A 6,228-nucleotide genomic window follows, 5' to 3' on the forward strand; every position below is an offset into this window, starting at 1 on the left:
AATATGACTGTGCCGGTTCATGCTTCCTGGTTTCCAGAAGGGCTGAATGGCGAGGCTGTGGAGGGACTAAGTCTGTCCTATGGCCTGCTACGTCTGTCCTATGGATAGCTAAGCCTGTCCCATGGACAGCTAAGTCTGTGCTATGGGCTGCTATGTCTTTCCTATGGACTGCTAAGTCTGTCCTATGGACTGATAAGCTAAGCATTGTTCTTGCTGTTTCTACTCTCCAGTCTGGTAAGTCCAGACATAAGTGGGTTGTCTGGTCCACATCTTACACATACACACCCCACGCTAATCACCGGCTGGGGTAATTAGCTAAGGGGCAGCCTGGAGAAGCGGCGGGTGGGGGAGTGAGGGGAGGAGGTGCGGGGTGGAGGGCTTCAACAGCTCAACAAACAGGAAACAGATGATGCACGTACGAACACGGAGGAAACGTGGTGGCCAGGAGCAGGGTTCGACCACAATAGCGGCGGAGCAAACGGAGCAGTATAAATAGACGCGGTCCTCCCCACCCACACCACCACGGCTGGGTCATGGCCAAGCCCTCAGACAATAGCAGAGCCCTCCTGGAGGTCACCGCTGAGCGCGGGGGCGGACCGGCTGGGGGAGGCGGGAAAAAGCAGTGGGACACAATGACAGAAGACAAGGGGCTTTGGGGCTGTGAGGGATTAACATTTCAGCTGCCATTACAGTCATCATGAACGAAAACCCCAAATTATATGTAATATTTATATATATATTATATATATATATATATATATATATATAGAGAGAGAGAGAGAGAGAGAGAATATAACATAGAATATATTCAGAATATATGAATATAATTTTTTTTTCTATCAAAGGTGTATTGACCACAGTGAGACATCATCATGGATACTAACCATAGAGGTTATACAACCTTTTCTCTCAAGATATACAAGGATTTCCCTCAAGACTGCAGTTTCTCACTTGAAACATCGTGTGACACATCAAGTCTAGACAAAAGAGAAAATGGAAATAAAAAGATGTCCATTCATTTGACACCTGTCTTATGATACAAAAGAAATCAGAAGAAGACTTACAAAGAAAGGCCTTATTTGCATGAAGTGGTCTTTAAATCAATGTTTCAATTCCACAAAATTGACTCCAGCCGTAGTGAAAGAGTGCTAACTTTGGCTATTCACACTTTTAAAAATGTAAATAATTAGTAACTAGATCCTCTTTAGTGAAGGAAGTGAATCTGGTTCATGTAGAATATGCAAACAGACACCATAAGGTCTTTCTATCACTGCAAAGAGATGGTCTGAGGGTGAGGTGCTCTCCTCAGTGGACCAGGACAGGAACCATCCTGAACGTACCTGGACGCCCGAGATGATAAAGTTAACAATATATGCAGTGGTGAACAAAGATGTCCCAAGACGTACGGGCACAATGGCAAACCCTCACAGGGAGCCTGAGGTTAGGCAATTTCCTCTTGTGGTCAAATAATTAGAATATCCCATTTTGAGGGGCTGTGAACTTTGATCGTTGAAGGTAAAGAGACACGCCACACTCCTGGGCTAGGAGTACACTCCGCTACTTTGAGCGGCGTCTCCGCCAATGAGATGTGGCAGGTGTGATTTCGGGAAAAAAAGACAAAAGTTGTTCGTTTGTGTTCCTCATCAGGCATCACTTACCGGCAGGCTATTGGCTCTGACAAGCCCTGGCTCTGAACACACGAGGGTAATGGCGAGATGGATAACGCACTCCGTGGCATGGCTGGCACCATCACACCAGCAGTTTGATGAATGGGCAGGTCATAACACAGAATAAGCCGGAAAAAGACGGCTCTAGAGGGAGAGCACATCCCAGCACAAAGCTGGGGTCTGGACAGAGTATCACCCGCTTCTGTAAACACCACACATGAATAATATGCAAATATGTAAGAAAAAAAACACAACAAATGAATGAATATTCAACAATGAATGGAATATGCTCTCCCAGAAAGGTATAAAACATTAGCACCATGGTGACACTTTCCACCACACTGAGTAATCGGAGGTGCTAGAGAGGTTTGTCAACATTGAACACAAAAACCGCTTGAAAGCAGAAGAAATGTTATGTAAAACAGTTTTTGTGTAAAAAAACCCAAAGCAAAATCTGTGTGTTATATTAAAGAGCGATAAACACACAAAAGCGTCGCCATGTGAATCGGAGATGTCCCCAGATGTGAGCAGCTGTGTTAGGAAGACCCAGAATTCTTGTGATACGGTGGGGGTCCGGTCTTTTGGTGCTTTTCCTCTATGCTGAGCATAAATCCTGGTCCCGGGAAAGACAACACCAGCAGGTAAATCAGTCTGCCCTGTGGAAGGAATGTACTGTGTGAATCCTGAATAATCATTCCACTTCCAGGACTCTCCCAAGACTCTGGAACCTTCATCCTGACCCAAGCCCAACCTCACACCCTGCTTCTGCAATCCACGAACATCAGGTAAACGTGAGAAGAGAAAAGATGGTAGGGGTCCGCCTAGTAGCTGTTAACAGCCCGGGTCACGAACCCAGCGCTTGTTAAAGACCCCCTTGGGTTTGGCCCTGTAACCGGATATTTGGAATAACATTGGAGACTCCCAGAGCTGTGTAGGCAGGGTGTGCTCCCTGGAGCTCTGGCTGGATGTTAACTCAGAGAGGTGACTAGGGCAGAAGAGAGGGTGACATAAATCACCTTACAAACAGGGAGAGGAGGAGTGAGAGAGAGAGAGAGATAAACAGAGAGAGGGAGAGAGAGAGAGAAATGGGAAGAAAAACAGGAGGAAGAAAGAGTTTGTAAAGACAGCAAGAGAGACAGAAAGAGAGACAGTAACTTGGCTTTTAAAATTACAGCTGGGGTCCCTGTTAGGGCTGAGAAGGTCTCTGTGGGGGTCAAGGGTGGACATGGCGTTTGCCACACACAAGCCGCCCGGAGAGGTGAGTTAGGAAGAGCAGTAAATATCTCCCTCTCCAGCCTGAGCAAGGCTCCCTGCCATCCATGTGCAGCCGTGCTACCCCAGGGGCCCTGTGTCATGTCCGGCCAGTGCCCTCCTGTGATCGGCCCCACAAATCACAATGATGTGGTGATGGGGAGAGGGACCTGAACTCCGGGGAGAGCGAGCTGTCCAGCGATACCAATCATGGGCCGTACAGGGGAGAGGGAGTCAAACTGTTTTGCTCTGGGTGAGGGAGTTAAACTGGGCTACTCTGGGAGAGGGAGTCAAAGTGTGGGTCCCTCTGGGGAGACTTGTGTACTCTATGTGTGCAGCAGTTTGTCTGCCACTGAAGCGGAAATGAACTGAAAGGTCACGGAAGATGGTGGTTAGATAACTGAGAAAAGAGCAGAAGAGAAAAGGGTTAAAGAAAAGACAAACTTGTGCATGCATGCCTACCTGTGTGTGTGAGTTTGTGTGCATGTATGTTTGTGTTTGTGTGCGTGCGTGTGTGTGTGCATGATTTTGTGTGTTTGTGTGTTGTAATGTAGCCTTTTGGGCTCTTTTCTGTTTAGCAACTAGAAAGACTAGAAAGGAATGAAGGAGAAAAGAGGAAGAGGGAATCAGGAATAAACTGTATGGATGCAGAAGATGACATGGAGATAGGCTCTCTATATACTCCCTATACTTACTATACTCACTATATTACCTATATTTGCCATGCTCACTATACTTACTGTGCTCACTATACTAGCTATAATCCCTATACTCACTATGCTACCTATACTCGCTACAGTCCCTATGCTCACTACACCAGCTATACTCCCTACTACCTACACTCACTATACTACCTATACCCATTGTACTAGATATACTCCCCATGCTCACTATGCTACCTACACCCACTGTACTAGCTATACCCCCTTTACTTACTACAGTTCCTATACTCACTATACTACCTATACTCACTACAGTACCTACGCTCCCTGGCTCATTAAGAGCATCCACTGAAAATGCAAAGGTGGACGACCGCAGATCTGCCTGCACTGTGTGAAACATACCAAAATAAAAGGCACCTGTTGCACAAACCACAGTGTTTACTCACAAGCCAAATTAGGGTGCTGCCATGGCAACAGTGGAGTCAACCCTTACCCACAGCACCGGCCTAGAAAAAAAAACAAACAAAAAAAAAAAAATACTGGGAAACTGTAGTTGCATTGATGTGAGGATGCAAGTTATTTTTTGCTAAGAGCAAAACAAGGCTTTGCACTAAACCACTGATGTCGACTCATCAGTTTAGTTCACTGAACCACATACCTGAGACAAGCCTGTGTGTGTGTGTGTGTGTGTGTGTGTGTGTGTGTGTGTGTGTGTGTGTGTGTGTGTGTGTGTGTGTGTGTGTGCACATCGAGGTGACCAAGGGCAAAAGGAATACTGCACAAACTGCAAGTTAAGAAACAGAATGCTATCAAACACGTCTGTGACTGAAACACATTTTCATTTATTCTTGTTTAATATATTTGCATTTTATAGAAGCATTGTGAGCTTTTCCTGTCAAACCAAAGCCCAGTCAAAGACACTACATCACATGATCAGTGTGGTGGTAAACCTAAAGAAGAAACAACTGGATGGAAGCTGGTGACATGTTAAACTTGCTCCCAAAGTGTTTGCAGAAAACCATGCAGGTATATACGGCACTTGCTGCATTAATCTAAGAGACAAATTGGATCATTGTCTATTAAGCCCAGCTTACATGTAAGCATTGCAATGAGCCGAATACTTCACAACAAACGGAACACACGTGTTCTCAAACATACTTCTAGAGGACTCTGAAATTGAGATAAACGCCTACCCACAAAAGTGGGTTTTATTTTTGGCGTCTGCGCCCGCCTTTGGGTCACGTGAGTTCTGGTCACACACAGGCAACCCCACTTTCTGACCCGAATAACGTCACACCTTGGTGTATAACAACAACCGCGCGCCTGCCACGTCCTTCACTTTTCTGCGACAGCACCATGGCACGAGCCAGCTAGCTTTGGTGGCTCAAACCCCTTGCGTTCTTCAGAAGTATTATATTACAGATTTAAAGAAGACTATGTCCACAAATATAGTTAGTGATTAGGCGTTTTGGTTGCTGTGCTGTTCATTATTGTGAATAGCGATGGTTTGACTGAGGTTTGACCCTTAAACAGACATGAAGCTCACCGGAATACCAGACTTACTGCTGAGATGTTCTGTCACTGCGCTTTTGTCACCTCGTGTTTTGTGGCCGCAGTGTTGACTGGAGTTTCAAAGTTGTTTGCCGTCAGCTTGAAATGTGCGCTTACAGCTCCTCTTGTGGTCACTTGAGAAATTACACTCCACATGTATCCCCTAATTTTTCCTAACATTCTCTGTACATCAGACTTCTAATATCATTGGTACAAATACGAATAAGCTTCATAAACTGAATGATTTCTAAATGGCAAAATTGATGTATAAAGGAGCAAACAAAAGACTGTGTGTGTGTGGAGAAAGGGTGCGTGTACCCTCTATTTCTCAGTAATGAAACCTTAATTGGAGGCACATGTGTCTTGAAGTGTGTTGCTGATGACGGAGAGACAGACAGAGGGAGAACTAGAGAGAGAACGACGCTCTTGGGGTCAGTGTGTACAAAGAGTGTGTGAAAGAGTGTGTGTGTGAAGAGTGTGTGCACGTGTGTGTGTGTGTGTGCTGTGTGTGCATGAGCTGGGCATGAGAATTTCAGCCCCCTCTTAAGTAGCTGTAACTGGCCTGAGAACTGTAGTGGGGGTGGAAGAAAGGGGAGGGACCTGGGTTTGGTTCACGCAGGCACTCTGTCTGCACTATCTGAACAACGTCAACAATGTCTCAGCAGTGATTAAGCACTGCATACTGCTGCTTGGACAGATGTTATAAGCTGTTATAATTACAGTGGTCTAAATGATCGTCTAATACATATTTGGTCAAATATTGTATGAGAGTTTATGTATGAGAGTATGAAGTTGAAGTATAATGATTCAAATGTGCATTTCTTTATTGTCTATCTTCCAGTAACCCTCAGAAGGGTGAAAGAGGTGGAGCTGGTGGAGTCTGTGTGAACTCCAACCCCACCTTCATCAGTGGAGCCACGGCAGGCAAGTGACACTCACAGAACAGAGACACACAGGGTCAGAGAGAGAGAGACAGAGAGAGAGAGAGAGAGAGACAGACTGAGACAGACTGAGACAGTAAAAGAAAATACATAGAGCAATAAAAGACATGAGGGATATAAATAGTGCGCCAGGGCGTAGGAAAAGGGAGATGGGGC

The 6,228-nt window shown here is 45.5% G+C and overlaps 1 long non-coding RNA gene across 1 annotated transcript; it reads right to left on the reverse strand.

Moving 5' to 3' along the window:
* Positions 1-1,846: 1,846 nt before the first annotated feature.
* On the reverse strand, positions 1,847-5,211 carry LOC143497335 (uncharacterized). Its single transcript, XR_013125845.1, has 3 exons — positions 5,144-5,211; positions 4,027-4,086; positions 1,847-2,323 (listed from the first exon to the last, which is right to left on the reverse strand). It is a non-coding gene; the product is annotated as an uncharacterized LOC143497335 (long non-coding RNA).
* Between the last annotated feature and the right edge of the window lie 1,017 nt (positions 5,212-6,228).

Source organism: Brachyhypopomus gauderio, unplaced genomic scaffold (genome assembly GCF_052324685.1).
Source record: "Brachyhypopomus gauderio isolate BG-103 unplaced genomic scaffold, BGAUD_0.2 sc106, whole genome shotgun sequence".
NCBI lineage: Eukaryota > Metazoa > Chordata > Actinopteri > Gymnotiformes > Hypopomidae > Brachyhypopomus > Brachyhypopomus gauderio.